General features: G+C 40.0%; 1 long non-coding RNA gene across 1 annotated transcript in view; it reads left to right on the top strand.

The window, feature by feature from the left end:
- Window positions 1-6,135, top strand: part of LOC144317144 (uncharacterized) — a 90,362-nt gene extending 84,227 nt beyond the window's left edge. The window contains exon 3 of the long non-coding RNA XR_013383042.1: window positions 4,443-6,135. This is a non-coding gene — a long non-coding RNA (uncharacterized LOC144317144). The remainder of the gene's footprint in view (window positions 1-4,442) is intronic.
- Window positions 6,136-17,446: the final 11,311 nt, after the last annotated feature.

Genomic DNA, 17,446 nt, shown 5'->3' on the forward strand with positions numbered 1-17,446 from the left:
CAGGCTCTTTCTCTAATTCCCTTATTCTAATAGTTTTAATGGAGTTTTTAAAGTTTTTTCAGTTATGAGATTATACTGTCTGCAAATAAGTTTCACACTTTCAGTGTAATCTAAGTCAATAAAGTCTGTCTAAGACACATTTCTTTGACTTCCTTCAGACCCCAAGCTGAATCTCCCCTCAGGGTTGAAGCAGTTACTCTGTTCAGCCACTGGATGGCAGCTACTCAGCACATCTGTGCTACTCTGTTGATCCATAGATCTGTCAGAGATACTACCTGAGTAAAGTTTCCTACCAACAGAAAAAGCTATTTCTACAGATGTAAGATATGGACCACTCTTCAGAACCAATGAACTCTACAAGTTTATGATGTAACTACATATATCAAAGTAACAAAAATGACTGTTCAGTAAGAGGCCTTCCTGTTCTTGTGGTCCCTCAGCAAATCTAAAAAAGGATCGTTTATAGCAGACAAAATTTTTTATGTCTGAGGAATTCCTGCTTTCTAGGTAGGGTCTAATTTTAGATAAATTCCAGATTTTGTTGAAATGTTTTTGAGATTATCTCCTTCCATCCAAATCGAAAGTGATACTAATATGATACTAATTTTATTAAGTCTACAACTGTTTTCTTTCTTTCTTTCTTTTTTCTTTCTTTCTTTCTTTCTTTCTTTCTTTCTTTCTTTCTTTCTTTCTTCCTTCCTTCCTTCCTTCCTTCCTTCCTTCCTTCCTTCCTTCCTTCCTTCCTTTCTTTCTTTCTTTCTTTCTTTCTTTCTTTCTTTCTTTCTTTCTTTCTTTCTTTCTTTCTTTCTTTCTTTCTTTCCACTTGAAAGTTTGGCCTGGAAAGGAAGAGTACATGTCAAGACAAAATATCCTTCTAAGTTCCATTTCTCTAATACTATCTTGGAAAACTTTATTAGAGGCCATCCCAAAATATTTTACCTCTCTATTTAGCAGCCTTGCTTTGAATCTAGTGGAATGAATCATTAGCCTTAGCCACCCTGGGAACAAACAAATCAGTAATACAGATACAAATCCCATTAAATTCTTATTATCAAAGATAAATTACCCAAAACTACATGTAAAATTTATATTATCTGAAAAGATTAAGATATAAATACAATGCTCTTTACCTAAACATTTGTGTTGTTGATACAATGAAAAGTACAGAATGTGTGTCTTAAATTTCTATCACTTTATAGCAGGAGTCAGCATACTTTTTCTGTAAAGGGCAGTTAGTAAATATCTTAGATTTTTGTGAGCTACACAGTTTTTATAACATCTACCCGATTCTGTGGTTGTAGTTCAAAAGTAGCCCTAAACAATACATAAATTAATGGCAAAGCTGTGTTCCAATAAAACTTTATCTGAAGAACAGGCAGTGGGCCAGGTTTGGCCTATGTGCCATAATTTTCCAATCTCTCCTTTATAGTAACGTTACTCTGTGGAACTCTGAGAACATGTTGGACTTCAGTAGACAGGGTCAGAAAACAGATACACAGTTGGTGAAGTTAGAGAATGGATCTGGGAGCACATCAGGACCCATAGAGTAGGTCTTTGTGGGAGACAGTCCACATTTTATCTCAGAAATATGGCTGTAAAAGTGGGACTAAAATCTAAAAGCAAGAAGGCACAAGGCAGGGGCATACTGTTGGGATCGAATTCCCCATCTAATTTCCTTGTTGTTATGAGAATTGTGGTGCTAATTATAGTGTCTTGAAATTATTTCTAGCCGTACTTTCTCCTGGGAGTAATGGATTGTGTATAGTACAAAAAAGTGTATCTTGTCCAGTCAATGTTTCTCAAGGGAAGTTCCCCAAAGAAACTGTCACCAGAGAATTTGAGCATGACAATTTCTTCTCATTAGAGAGTCCCAAGGGCTTGGGAATAATCTGCTGTTTACAGTCACTGCTAACCTTTCCACTACACTGAGAGATCCTAATGGGCTTTCATCTCTCTTTGAGTAGAAGGAGAAAGAAGCGGATCTATTAGCCTCTGAAATGAGGAGAGTTTTGTGACCTAACACAAGATGGAGGTTAGAGGCAAGAGGAGACCAGCACATGAACAAATGGACCTATGGCTTTCTGGAGTATCCAGGGCAGGGACCACCTGACCTCTTAACTTTTACATTTCTTGGCCTTGGGGCAATATCAAGCGCAAAGTAGGTGCTAAAAAGGATGAATGAATGATCTGTTCTTACTAGATAAAGAAAAGAATTAATTGTGACCCCACTTTCCTTTTTATATTCCACAGTACAGACTGAAAAGGGAGGACTTATGATGGATGATTGTTTAGGAATTTGTTCTCCAAGGATTTCAGGGTCTGACATGCAGCCTTCCCTTTTCACTTAGCCCACTGTGAATCCTCCATTCTCAGAACCCACTGATTTTCCATCTTGCTCATTTGTGGATGAAGCAAGTGTTCAGTTTAGACTACTTTTTTTTTTTTTTCTGGCTTCTGGGAGTACAAAGTTGAATAAAACAGTTTTTGTCCTTAAGGAATTCATAGTGTGACACACCTGTGTTATGTGTCTACATCTGTTCTGAGTAGATTATAAGCCCCTTGAAGATGACAGGGACCTCATCTTTTCCTTCTTTCGAATCTGCCCAGTAAGGCTGAGGATTCAGTTTAAGGAATACTTGATATATGTAGTTACCAGACCACTTGCTGGGCACAGCTCTGAACCATATGGACTATTTTTGAACTGCCACTCAAACTGGGAGAAAGCTACAGTTGGAGCAGGATGATTCCAAGTACATATTCCAAGTGTAAGTTCCCCTTTCAGCTTTAACCTGGAGTCATCCTCCCAGCTCAAAGTGACTTCAACACTCCCCTCTCTTCTTTGTTCCTCCACATGAAAGGTGGGGCTATATGAGTCCTGATATACGAGCCATGGTTTTTGTAGTGCTCTGAAATTCTTGTGAAAAAAGCATTTAGGCAAAATATGAGCACATTTATATCTGAGTGCTATAAGGTTTTATATCAAAGCCTTCACAGTTTCAAGTTTCAGTTGGGAAGTAAAATCACCTCAGGGATGGAGAACTGTCAGCTCCCAGTACGGCTAAGAATAAGGCAAGGTTGACTTTTGGTGCCTGTCACCTTCTTCTGGTAGTGAGTCCCGTTCAACTGGCCTGGAGGCTCAGATAGCCCAGTGCTCACCCTTCTCATTGATGCAGTGAGCTCCAGGTTACTTGCAGGCTCATGGCTGGTGAAGTTTACCTGCGGGAATGTTGCAGCTGCCTCCACTGAAAGAGTCCTCTGTGTACACTGGGGAAATTTAAATTCTTGGAACATGTTATCTTTTAGCAGTTTGTTTTCTAAAAATTATTCAATATTTTTATAGTATATTTTTCCACCTCTTTTTAAGTATCATGGTTTCATGGCCTCTCTCACCTTTACTTGAGAATGTCAAACAGCACATACAAGAGTGAATGTTAGAGTCACAGAGAGTCCATGACCAAGGATTAGAATCCTTTATCTCCAGTTGGGTCTGTATACTTCATTAGGTTTATGGTAATCTCCTTCCTCATTTCTTCCTTAGATGAATCTCTCAGCAATAAAGTTACTTCTGGAAGAATAGCTGACTATGCTTCTGAGACAGGCCACTGAGTTGGGTAAATCAGAATGACTATCACATGTGCACCCTCCTCTCTCCTGGCTACCCTGGCTGAGCCAGATGCTCTCTCTAAGCAATATCCCTTGTCCAGTCAGTATTCCACAAAGCATTTCCTGAGACTCTCATGAGCTGCAACTGCTTCAGCATGAAATGTAGTATTTCAGAGTTCTAGCCAGGCCCAGAATCTTGTGATCTTTTTCTCCTAATGAAACTTGTTCTTGGCTAACTGTAGCACTACAAATTAATGTATGGATTTATGATAATTTTAGTCAGAATCCCAACAGAAATTTATATATATATATATATTTTTTTTTTTTTTGCAGGAGGAGTGGATATTTTTGAAAGTTTATATCATAGAATAAACATGGGGAAATTATCAAGTAAATTTTGAAAATTAAGAACAAGGTGAACTTGTCCTAACAAATATCAAACAAATTATATAGTGATTAAAATAAAACCAAAATGGTACTAGTATATAATTATAGACAAGTAGGTCACTGAAATAGAACAGAGAACAGAGAAACAGATCCAAGTGTACTTAAGAAATTTGATAGATTATAAAGAAGGCATTTCATTTCAGTAAAATAATGGACTATTCCATATGTGGACTGGGGCTGGCTATCCATTTGAACAAAAGGATTTTATATTTATCCAGATATTTACCACTTATGACATTCTTCATTCCTTTGTGTAGATCCAAATTTCCATCTGGTATCATTTTCTTCTGCCAGAGGAACTTCCTCTAACATGTTTGTTAAAGATCTGTTGATGGTGAGTGCTCTCAGCTTTTTTGCCTGACAAAGACTTTATTTCATCTTCCTTTTTGCAGTGTTGGACAGTAATCCCTGACAGATGGGAACCAAACCAGGTGAAACTTACAATTGCTGCAGCTTATTGCCTTGAGCAAAGGGAGAGGCTGGACATGTCCCTGAGTTGAGGTCCATGGAGACTAAAGTGGCTGAGTGCAGAGAACAAAGCCCTGGAGGGAGGAAAGCTGCACAGAGAACTCTTGAGATACACGGAGGCCCCTGAGTCTTCAGCGGAGTTCTGATTGGCACAAACATAGGAGAAAACAACCAAAGCCCTGAGAAGAAGCACCCAGAAGGACCAGGGGAGTGGTGGCCATCACTCCCACAGTGCCTGTTCCTTCAAATCAGACTGGAAAACCTCATAACTCATGGGGTAGAGGACTCAGAGGGGTCTTGCCTCAGCTGTGGGAATTGATTAGCTCTAGATTAACCTCTGTTCTGGACCTGCTTAACAAGTCTTAAAGAGTCAAAAGAATCAGTTTCCCATGGTATCACTTATATGTGGAAACAGACAAAGAAAAAAAACAAAACAAAATGTTGAACTCTTAGAAACAGTAGAAAAGTGGCTGGGGGTGGGGCAGGGATGAGAAGAGGTTGTCAAGGGATGCAAACATTCAGTTATTCACCCATAATGTGATTAAGGTTTGAGGACCCAATGTTAAACATGTTAACTGTAGTTGATTATATATATCATATTGTACAATTGAAATTTGCTAAAAGAGGAGAACTTATATATTCTCACCAAAAAAAAAAAAAAGTTAAATATGTGAGGTGAAGTATGTATTAATTAAGTTGATGAGGGAATCCTTTCACAGTATATGTATATATGTATATGAAATTATCACATTGTATGCTTTAAATACATAATTTTTATTTGTCAATTATACCTAAAAAAATGGGGGGTGAGTGGGAAGGATCAGTTTTCAAATGATGGGGAACAGGTCTAGCTGAGGACAAAGCACAAGCCCGCGGCAGCACATTGACAAGTCCTTGAAACAGGCAGAGGGACATTTCCCTACGGACTCAACTGCCTCGATGTTAATACATTGCTAAGGGCAAAAGACAATCTTAGCTCTACACTCAGGATCCTGAGAGTCTGCTTTAACATATAAAAATTCCTTTAGAAATTTTCTTTATCTCTAAACCCCACAAGATATGTGTTGGCAATCATCCCCCAAGCATATGGCCCATGGATATACATCTAAAGGGTCTCATAAATTAAAGTTTTATTAGACGGTAATAAGTGACCTTTTCCCAACAATGGCTAGCCCCCTTAAGGTCCTGGAAACCTTGCTTCCAAAATTCCTTAGAAAGTACACTATCCCCAAACCCCTCCCAACTCCCAGGTATATAATCAGCCACTCCTCACAAGCCTGGGGTAGCAGCTTCTCCTGCCCACAGGTCCTGCCCTGTGCTTTAATAAAACACCATTTTGCACCAAAGACATCTCAAGAATTCTTTCTTGGCTGTCGGCTTCGGACCTCACCCCACCAAACCTCACCTATATCCCCAAACTTCATCACAAGGGCATCCTAGAACAAAGCTACTCAAGAATATTTATAGAAATAAAAAAATGTCCAGCACCCAACAAGGTACAACTCATAATCTCTGGTAACCAATCAAGGATTACTAGGCATGCCAAAAAGATTCAGGAAAACACAACCCATAATGAAGAGGAAAAAAAAAAAACAAACAGCCAAGCAAAACTAAGAACTGATGCAGATGTTAAATTTAGCACAGGAGGAAATTAAAATAGTTGTAACTATAATCCAGATGTTCAAAAACATCAAGTGGAGTCATGAGAGATATAAAAGAGACCAAGTTAAACTTGTGGAGATGAAAACTACAGTGGTTGAGATGAAAAATACTCTGGATGGAATTAATGTTATATCAGATATTGCAGAAGAAAATATTAGTGAACTTGCAAACATAGTAATAGAAACAGCTTAAAATGAACCACGGAGAAAAAAGGATTATAAAACATTAAAAGAGCATTAGTGAGCTACAGGGCAATATCAAACAACCTAATACATATGTAATTAGAGCCCTGAAGGAGGGAGGAGAATAGAAAAATAATTTGAATAATAATGGCTGAAAATTTTCCAAATTTGTGAAAACTAAAAACACATAAATCCAAAAAGGTCAACAAGCTCCAAGAGGAGAAATATGAGAAAAAAAATTGAGCCAAGTCACATAGTATTCTAATTGCTCAAGTCCAGTGGCAGAAAAATTTAGAAGCAGCCAGAAAAGAAGATATATCATGAAAAAAGGAACAGAAAGTTGAGGATTACAGTAGTTTTCTCACCAAAAACAAGACAAAAGCACTATTTTTTTTTTTTTTTTAGATTTTATTTATTTACTCATCAGAGACACACAGAGAGAGGCAGAGACATAGGGAGAGGGAGAAACAGGCTCCTTGCAAGTATCCCGAATCAGGACTCCATCTCTGGACCCCAGGGATCGCGCCCTGAGCTGAAGGCAGATACTCAACCACTGAGCCACCCAGGCGTCCCAAGAACAGCATTTTTAAAGAACTGGAAGAACAAAATTCTATCAACCTAGAATTCCCAACTCATACAAGTAATCTATAAACAAATGAAATACATGCTTAATTTCAAGAAAAATTGGGAGAACATTTAAAACAACAATTAAATACTATTTTTTGCCATCTCCCTCTCTTTGGAATCAGTTGAGAAATAAAGCACAGGAGATAAAGGAAGATCGACATTGAGCTTTATCACTGAGTGACAGAGAATTGATCAGAGAATTAGAGAATGGCTTAGATCAATAATAAAATTGGGTTAAATATTAATTCTTAACCTATGAATGAGACACCTGTACAGTGACAGGCATCTGCTTATCTGGAAATTGCCTCAGGGCTGGATGGACCAGAAGGCACCCTTTCTGAAGGCAGGCAGATCTGGGCTGAGAAGGGCCAGACATGTTCCATTCCTTTCCTTAAACTGACCAGCCATGTAACTTGCTCTTCTAGGGGTGATAGTGGGCAGGCAGTAAGAATCTGGGGTTGTTTTGACCATCCTTACCCTTATGGAAACAGGAGAAATGAGGGGATAAATGTTCTCCCCAACAATAACTGGGAAAAACATAAATTTAAAAAATCATGTAGTAAGTATTGATTTGCAGTCAAGACCTTGGGAGTCTTCATTTTGGGGCTGCCCAGAAACAGACTATGAGTTAAGGATTTGAGTGTATGTGGTTTCCATAGTGTTTTAATGCATTCAGACTGCTATGACAAATACCATCAACTATGTGGCTTATAAACAATAGACATTTATTTCTCACAGGCTGGGCAGTCTAAATCTTGCTGTGTCCTCATGTGGCAAAAGGGGCAAGGGGGCTCTGGGGTCTCTTTTATAAGGGCAGTAATCCCACTCTTGGGGCTCCTCTCTCATGATGTAATTACTTCTCAAAGGTCCCACTTCCGAATACTATCACATAGCGGATTAGGTTTCAACATAAATTTTTTGAGGGGAGGATGCAAACTTTAGCATATAACATATTAACATTAGCATACAGAGCATCTGGGATGTGATCTCAGGAAATACTAGTAAGTCACTGAGGAAATGAGATAGAGAAAGGAAGGAAGATATCATGAGTGTTTTATCAAGAAATTTACCACTGTGGGCAGCTGGCACGTAATTCCACTGGCACGTAATTCCACTGGCACTTAAAATGTATAAAACCTTATAAAACACATCTTATCTTGCCCTAGAGGCAGAGGACCTGGGGTATTTATCCACTAGTCATAGGTTGAAGGCTGCTCTTGAGGTAGGGGTGGGGAGGCATTAATTTTCTGGAACATCAAGACTGTGCCTCATGAAAGCAAAGCTTATTTCAAGGGCCACGGAGAGCTCTTAGGCGTAGGCTTGGAGGTTTTGGCATTTGGAAACTGGACTGGCAAGCATAAGTGCTAAAGATAGATGAGTGGGACCTGATAGCACTGATGGTATTCAAGAAATGTTACAATATTTCATTTTCTTTAAGTGAGATTTAACCTAATTCCAAGCCCACATCTAGCTAGCCTGTCAGAAAATATAACGTTATTCATTAATGGAGTTTTCCTGGCTCTTTTCAGGTTGGGCAAAATTTCCAGGAAACTCATACAAAGCAAACTATGTGGGAAGCCCTGGTTTTCACTTCACCTTTGTTTAAATCAGAATGGTTTCTATATACATCTGGCAGCTTTGTTGCTTTCTTACGCTTGGAAAGCTTTGCTATATGGTTAGCAGCTCCAGTGCTGGGGATTTTCTATTTCTCTCCACCCCAAGTTCACCTGAGAGCACTGCAAGGCAGTCAACTATGGACCTTCATTCTTTGTTGAAAGAATGTTTCCAACTGCATCCTCTCCTCTGATGCTGCTGTCTTTCAAAGGAATTCTAAGAGCTCCCTAGCTACCATTAGTTCTGAGCAGCATCCTCTCATTTGGCTCAGGCCTCAGCAGACCAAAGTAAGGAAGGCTGGCTGACTGCAGGCTACTTCTGCGGTCTCCTGCTCCAACCTCCTCTGAGGCAGCAGCAAACAAAAGTCTGTCCATCTGCTCAGATTGGAGGCAAGAGAGAAAAATATGAAAAGAAGAAAACATGAGTTAATAACCCAACATTATTCTGCTCATAGTTAAAAAGAATGAGCCAGAAAATTGCAGCTCTCTAATATGAATTTTTATCATGATGGTGGTGGCTCTCTGGTGCCCCTCTGCAACGTCACCCTTCTGCTGAGGAAACTTTCTCTGAACCAGTGTGGAAGTACATGATATCCGGTAGCAAGGCAAAGGGGGTGTTCTAGCATTTCACTAGAATCTTACCGGCAAACAAGATAACCCTCTGCTATTAACAAATCACAACCGGGATCAAGTAATCCAACGATTACTTGCATCATAGAAGAATACATCATTGCCTGGAGCATGAGTTATACAATTTCACAGTGTCTCTTGGTCTCAACCTATTCTTCATTTCTTTTTTGTTAGTATATGAGAAAAATTAATATACAGTAAAATGAACTTTTTAGGGGGAAATGTTCTATACATTTAAACATTTAGACATTCATGTGAAAGTGATAATTTGCATACAAAACTGTTGCATCACCCCCAAACAACTCCTCATGCTGCTCTCCTGTAGTGACACCCTTCCCTTGCCGCTAACCCCTGGCAAACATCTCCATCGCTATAGCTTTGCTTTTTTCAGAATTTTAGTGTAAATGGAATCATATATCAATATCAACTTTTGAGACCGAGTTCTTCATTCAGCATAGTACCTTTGAGACTCATCCATGTTGTATGTACCCACACAGTAGTGCATTTCTTTTCAATTGCTGGGTAATTCTATTGTGTGTATGTAACATATTTTTTAGAGTTCATTTACGCGTTGAAGGACATTTGAATTGTTTCTAGTTCTTTGATGATTGTAAGTAGAGCTACTGTACACATTTGTGCAAGCATTTGTGTGAGTATACCTTTTCATTTCTTTAGGGAAAATATCTAGGTGTAGGGGGTCATATGATTAGTGTATATTTATCTTTATAGGTAACCAGAAAACTGCTTTCCAGAATCACTTTGCCATTTTATATTCCACCAGCAATGTAAGTCCCAGTTTCCTCTCATCCTCACCAGCACTCAATATAGTCAGTTTATTCTTTAGTCATTATAATAAGTGTTTAGTGATATCTCATGTGGTTTTAATTTGTTCCTTGTCAGCAATGTAAAACACATTCCCTCTGGCTGCCTGTAAGATTTTTTTGTCTTTGATTTCCAGATGTTTTGATATGATAAGCCTCTGTGTGTGTGTGTGTGTGTGTGTACGTGCGTGTGTGTGTATTTAATCTGCTAGGTGCTTTCTGAGTTTTTTGATCTGTGATTAGTATATGCCATTACTTTTAGAAAATGTCCGCCATTACTTATTCAATTATTTCTTGTGCCCTATTCTTTCTATTTCCTACTTCTGGGATTCCATTTTTACCTGCGTCAGACCATTTGATATAGCATTGCTCCTGGATGCTCTGTTGAAGCCATTCTTTGTCTCTGTTACTGTGGTCATGATTTTATCTTTTTATTCTCCCTTATAGTTCCTCTCTCTGCTGAAATTACCTATCTTGTTGTCTACCTTTGTATGTTGTCTACCTTTTTCGTTAGAGCCTTTAACATATCAGTCTTTGTTATTTTAAATTCCCTGATTTCCAATATCTGTGTCATATATGAGTTTGTTTCTATTGATTATTTTATCTTCCCAAATTCAGTTTTCCTTATCTTTTTATATACCTCTTTTTCTTTTCTTTCTTTTGTAGAGAACTGTCCATGTTTTATAGGATAGATGATGCCAGAAGATATTGAGATACTTATTTATTGCACTTGGAGATGAACACATCTGTTTTTCTTTTATGTCTTTGGTGTAGAAGTTTGTGCTAATCCAGTCAGGAGCTGGACAGATTTTGAAGATCCTTTTTGTGCTGGGTTACCCTTAGTATACCATAGGCTTCACATTTCTCTAGTAATACCTTGTTTTTACAGTGTGGGCTACTTTGCCAGAGGATTTTTCTTGGTGTCCGCTAACCAGAGAGAGTGTGTTATTTGGACTTCTTCCAGCTGTAACCACTGTTATTTTCTCAGTGCCTGTCACGGTGGTCTAGGAAAGAGGGTCATTCTCTGATGTTCTGACTTAGCCTCAGACTTAGGTAGGCACTGTGAGCCTGTTGTCATGCCTTTCTTTTAGCAATAAGGCTATCCTTGCACGTGTTCCTGCCATTCCCCAAGGGATAGAGCTTTAAAAAATCCATTCTCTTCTTACAGCTTGCACAGGCTCCACCAGTGATCTAAGGTGTTGGTTTTTATGGCTGGCTGTTCTCTTTGCAGATGAAAGCTTTTGTCCCACAGGGAAGGTGGGAAATACGGGTCTGGGTGGAGTCTTAGCAGTGGTTGGTGTGGCCCCCCCGCCCCAGCACTGTGGATACAGGCTTTCCCTGTAAGTGTCTGGAGGGTTATGGAGAAAATCTTGCAAGAGGTGAGGAGCTCCTTGGTCTACACCTCCGAGGGACTGCACACTCTCACTAACCCACACTCAGCCTTTAGTAAATCTGTAAAATTTCACTAAGTTTTATCAGTTTATTTGGAAGTTGACAGTGTTTGCTCTGGGTAAACAGATGCTTAGCTTGGTTTCTCCCTGAAGGTGTCTGTCTTTCCCCAGATTTGAAATTTGTGGTTGGATATTTGCCCTGTGACCTCAGTTCTTTCATGGGTTGGGGAAAAGTTGTTGAATTATTGTTTTTGTCCCAGTATTTCTTGTTGTACGGGTGACTGCAATGCTCTTTCCAGCTCCTTATACTTCCAAGGTGAAACTGGAGGTATCAACTGCTTTTTGAGAGTATTTCCAAGGCATGACTTTAAGACAAGAAATAAAGAAGAGGAAATCTTGCCCTTCTCTCTCCTTTTCTTTTTTCCTCCCCCCTCAACACAAGGGTATCTTTAGGTCAGCTTCTGTTTTCACTCACTTTAGTAATTCCACAAAGTCTTTAATTTTCCCTCCATTTCTCTGTTTTAATGTTTATTTACGCATATAATTTCTGTTGGTTTGGCTGGTTGAATATGTGTGTGCGCATCCCTGTCAGTCATTTTTATTACATCCTTATTTTTGCTAGTTACACATTGCACAATGGACCCCCTTTTCCAGGAAGGTTCCTGGCATTCCCCAAGAGGAGCCCTGTTTCTGCCTGCTTCACAGCTGTGATCTGGAGAGGAGGTGTTGACTGTTTCTTCTGCCCAAGCAGAGGAGTGGAGATGAAGCATTCACACTTCAGGGTCTTACAGATGGAAGGCAAAAGCCCTCATGGCTCTGTTGTCCCTGAGCTCTTCAAGTGCACACATTATGAGAAGTGCAATTGCATGCACACACGCCCAAACACACCCATCTCTTCACAAATTGTGATTCAGAATGATTTTCTCATTTTTCCTCAGTAAAGTAAGGAGCACAACCAAACTTACTGTAATTTTTTTAAAATAGAAGATATCTTTATTGATTTCTTTTAACTACAAAAGTAATATAGAATCTCTTTAGTCCCGCTGTTTACATTTTGGCATATATTCTTCCCAGGGTTGTTTTTTTTTCTGTTTATAGGGAAAAGAAAATGTACTTTAATTTGTAAAAACTCGGGTGAAGGTTAGCCTAATTAACTAACAGTTTTGAAGAAATGGATTAGTGGGGATAATTTTCTTTGCTCTTGGCTGCTCAAGGCTTTGCTGCTGTGAGCAGGGAAGCAAGAGACAGGAAGCCAAAAAGAAGCCAGGGCTAATATATTAGACTGAGTGTGTGGAGGGGAGGCAAGAGCTAAAGAAATAAAATGGAAGTGAAAGGGACATGAGGACAAGGGTGCCCTTCTTCCATTTGACGGTGTGGGTGCTTTCATGGCCATCCTTCTCGGCAGAAGGTAGGATACAGGGCCAGCCCACAGTCAGCAGTGAAAGGCACATTCACTGGGGAGCGTGCCTTTTCTCCCCACGTGGGCCCTTTCCTTACAGCCCTGCATTCCCTGGATCTCCGCACAACCCTGGCCTGTGTCCTCCAGGAAAACTGCAGCTCTTTTGTAGCAGCCTCACAGCTCAAAGGTCATTTTGCTCCTGTTTTCCTTTCACTGATCCTGGCTCCGCTGATAGCAGCAGTGCTTTCGCTTTGATCCCTAAACGTGGGGCTCCTTGGGGGACACTCATATCAATAGCAAATGTGTATTATTCTGTTCTATCTGTCTGGACAAGGAGGGTGCAGGTAGAGCTGTCAAATGTCAGCTCTCTGAATTTGGCAATTCTGCTCTCAAATGGAGGTTATAGGAGAGGAGCCGGTTCCCCATCCCATGCACTCATGAAAATATTCCTTCCATAATTTATGGCCTTCCATTGCTTCAAAGATGATGAGAATTCATATTAATACAAAATTTAAGATTTGAGACAAGGAAAGATGTGTCTTAAATCCAATCTGTTTGAGTTTATAGCTCTGACATGGCACCAGGAATCAGCTTGACCAGAAATGCAGATCTTGGACAATGCCTGAGGGGATCCAGGGTCTCTGAAGAAGTAAAGATATCACTGTAGTGGATTATCTCTGATTCACCTAAGAAGAAAAAAACAGTTTCAATGCTAAGAGTTATGCATTCTTTCCCCCATTAGTTATCCTCACACTGATTGTCATAGCAGGCCTCTCTACTCAATGACTTTGATTCTTTAATGTGACTAATAATTACAGTGTTGATTCTATGTTAGGCAGTGCCTGGACCTCCAGCCTTCCATCTGGTGAGATTCACTCTGGGAGCTCCTGCTGACTCGACTGCAAAAGAAAGAAGTATCACCAATGGAGATTAATCCTCCCATCAGCCTGGAGAGAAAGGGCCGAAGACCGCATGTGGATTTGCTCAGCATGCTACTGCCTTTATTAAACAACCAACAGGACAAAAGGAAACAAGGCCTCTCCTCCTCCAAAAGAGTTCAGTGCCAAAAATGTATTATCCAGTCAAGAGCCACAAGTTCAGGTCCAAATGCACTTTTTTTCTAGACATGCTGTTCTAGTGTGTGATAATAAGATTGGGCATAAGCAGTTTGGAGTAGATAAGGTGTCCATAGTCAGTCCTGGGGAAGGAAGGGTAAGTCAGACTTTAGGAAGGAGGTTGAACCTGTAGGACTCATTCACTTATTCATAATTTATTGATTGTTTAACAAACATTATGGAATGCTGATTTCATCTGATACTAGTGGTAGTAGGCTAAATGGTGGCCCTTCAAAATGTATGTCCATGTGCTCCCTGGAACCTGTGAATATTACCTTCTAAGGCAAAAGATGTTATTAAATTAATGATCTAGGGAAGAGTTTATCCTAGATTATCTGGGTGGGCCCTAAATACAATCATGTGTATCCTTATGAGAAGAGAAACTGATGTGAAGGGGAGGCACCCACAAACCAGAGCTGGTGGCTCAGAGAGGGGCATGGGGTAGGCAATCTTGCCCCCAGAGTCTGGGAGAGGGCACAGCCCTGCCCTCACTGTGTTTCAGTATGATGTTGGCCCTCCCTCAAGAATTTTGTGATCTAGTTCAGGTGTACGGTCACAAACATGTGGCTTATGGTCAGAGCAATGAGATCACAGGCCCCCACCGAAGCCATGGGTGACAGTGGTGAGCATAGAGATGGGTGAGGCAGAAGCTAGAAGCAATCAAATTGTGCCTGTAGTGCTGGAGAATCTTTTTTTTTTTTTTTGAATGCCTATCTGCCCTAATATGTTTTATTGATGTCAATGCAACAAATTTATTTTTTTTAAAAACAATGTTAATATTATTTTCTGATTATAAAAGGAATACATATACATTAAAGAAAACATGGAAAAAATTCAGAAAGATATATAGATCAGTAATTACATTAGTCCATAATCCTGCTATCCAGAGATGATCCTGTGAACATTTCCATTATTAATGCACATACATGCATTAGGAATTTTGGTCAGATGTTATTTTTGCATTGTTGTGACTGTCATCTCACATTTATGGGTGGGTGACTTAGACTACTGGGTATAAGGAAAGAAATCCTCCCAGTTTGGAGTAGGAAAAAGAGTTTGGGTTTTAGGATGTACTAGACAGGGTAAGATAGGTATGCTGTGGTAACCAAATAAGTGAAGCCCTAAAGTTTTATTGCTTGTACACATGACACATCCATTGTGAACTGAAGTGGGGATGGTGGTTGGGGTACTGTGCTGACTGTTGTCACTTGGAGTCTCTGGTTGAAGACATGCTGCTATATAGAATGTTGGGATGCCACTGGTCCCTGAAGCAAGGAAAGAGAAAGGAGGACCACTCATGGGTTCTCCACTGTCTCCTCCTACAAGATGACACACATCATCTTTCCCCACAGCTTATTGACGCATCTAGAGATATGGCTGTGCCTCACTGGAGATGGCTGGGAATTGTAAAAGAGTGCAATGAGTATTTGATTCTATAGAATAGAGAGTTATTGACTTTGTTCAGAGAATGAAATATAAGTGCACTGGATTCCGATGGACATGGACAGCCATCAGGCCCTGAGGCAGCTGGAGAGACAGTGGCTGTCTCAGGGCCTCTTCATTCTTTCCTGGAACACTGGTCACATCAGATCAGCCATATAGGAGCAGAAATCCACTTTCCTAAAATTGCCTGTCCTCCCACAAAAGGTGGGTGCAGGCAAAACTCTCCCAAATACTAGCACCAGGAGAATTTGGAACTTATTTTTTCCAAGACTTCAACTTGGTGGGAGGGTCCCAATCTGATAGGGCGCTGAAGAAAAATCTTTCTTGGAGCCAAAGAAGTAGAGGGAAGGTAATTAATAGGAGTCAATATTCATCTTTACCTTATATGAGTTTTATTGATCTCATTTTCTGATGCATACACATGTGTTTAATTTTAGCACAATTTATTAAAATAAGAAGAAAACCTGTAACCCCTTCAATAATCCCTGCCCTATTTTACCTGAACTACTTCAGCATGGAAATTTTCTTATTAGTAATGGTAAGAAACCCAAGAATTAATTTTAAGAACACATCACTGGAATTTTCCTCTGTGGCAAAGGAAGCCCTGGTGTGATCCAGAGCCAAGAATTTTCAAAACTAGAAGATATCTTGGATGTTCGTGTTCCCCAGAGGGGAACCTGGGCAATGGAGTGAGGCGACCTTAAATAATTTCCAGAAGGGATTAAATGGCTTTCAGAACTCAGTAAAATTGCCACCTGTCCTTGCCTCTGGCAGGGAAATACAGAAAAGATTTGGGATTAAGCTTCAGCATGGTCTCCAGGAGAGCCATCTCTGCAAAAGGAACTTTCATTCCGATTCTATTCAGAGCTCCAGTTTGATCAGGCTGGGCTTCTGTGCCTGCCTTGAGAGATGGTATTTGGTTACCCTGGAGGTTTTGTGTTCCTCCGAGCATCCATGCAGGGTATTGTACATGAAAGGAACTTCTGGAATTCTTAAATTTCTAAAGGCTCCATTTAAAAACTGGAGGATTCATACTCATCTTTAATTGGGCCCCTACTCTTGGTACTTGGGTAATGTATTGCTCATATCTTGGGCACTGTCATTGACATTTGCAGGTGAAGAAGCTGAGGGTGACAGATGCTGGGTAATTCCCAAGGTCATGAAGCTTATAAGGGATGAAGCTGCTATGGAAACCCAAGCATGTCAAATTCATACCCCATGCTCTGTGTCTGCCAGGCCAAAGCAAGCTTTGCTGTTAGTTTCTTCAAAAGCTAGGATCAGAATGGGAACAGAGATCAAAGGGAAGTGGAGTTCAGCTAACAATTCAGTAAAGGATAATGTATGATATTTTCAGAGAAAGGACAGATACGGAGGAAAAACAAAGGTTTGGGATATGAGGTCTTTGTACATTTGACAAAAATGCAGTTGAAGAGTGGATAGTATAGTCTCCTGGATTTTGGCTGCCATTTTGATAAAATTATTTGTCCATGTAGGTAAAATTTCAATTTTTCTTCCCCTTGTGATATAGAGTTTCACACTGACATCATCTTAAATTTATCTTTGGCAGCACCTGGCTTTCCTGTATTCTTGGTATAACCTTGCTGGAGGCCAGGGTGTAGGTATCAAGACTGGAATGTGGGGCTGAATTCAAATTCTCCACTATCTTTACTTAGCAGTTGAGTTTCTAGTTTCTCTTTAAAAGTATAGGTGATGATACATTTGCATTTATGGTACCCTAGCAGAATCTCAGCTTTTCTGGGACTCTCACAAGTTCACAGTGTAGGGGAGGATGGAGGTAAATTCATAGCTTGTTAGATTGGATCAGCCTGTTCCCACCTTGTGCAGCAAATTATGAATTCCCTGATTTCATGTCAGAGTTACATAGAGTACGGCAGGACCAGAGGCACTGATGTCGTTTGGGATATGTGATGGGATAGCAGATCTTGTCTGCTTTGGGAGATAGTGAAAGAAGTGAGAAAGAGTGTATATTCCTGTGAAGTTAACCAGTCCGACTTCCACAGTTACCAGATGGATCCACCCCATAC

The sequence above is a fragment of the Canis aureus genome, chromosome 7 (assembly GCF_053574225.1).
Source record: "Canis aureus isolate CA01 chromosome 7, VMU_Caureus_v.1.0, whole genome shotgun sequence".
Lineage (NCBI taxonomy): Eukaryota > Metazoa > Chordata > Mammalia > Carnivora > Canidae > Canis > Canis aureus.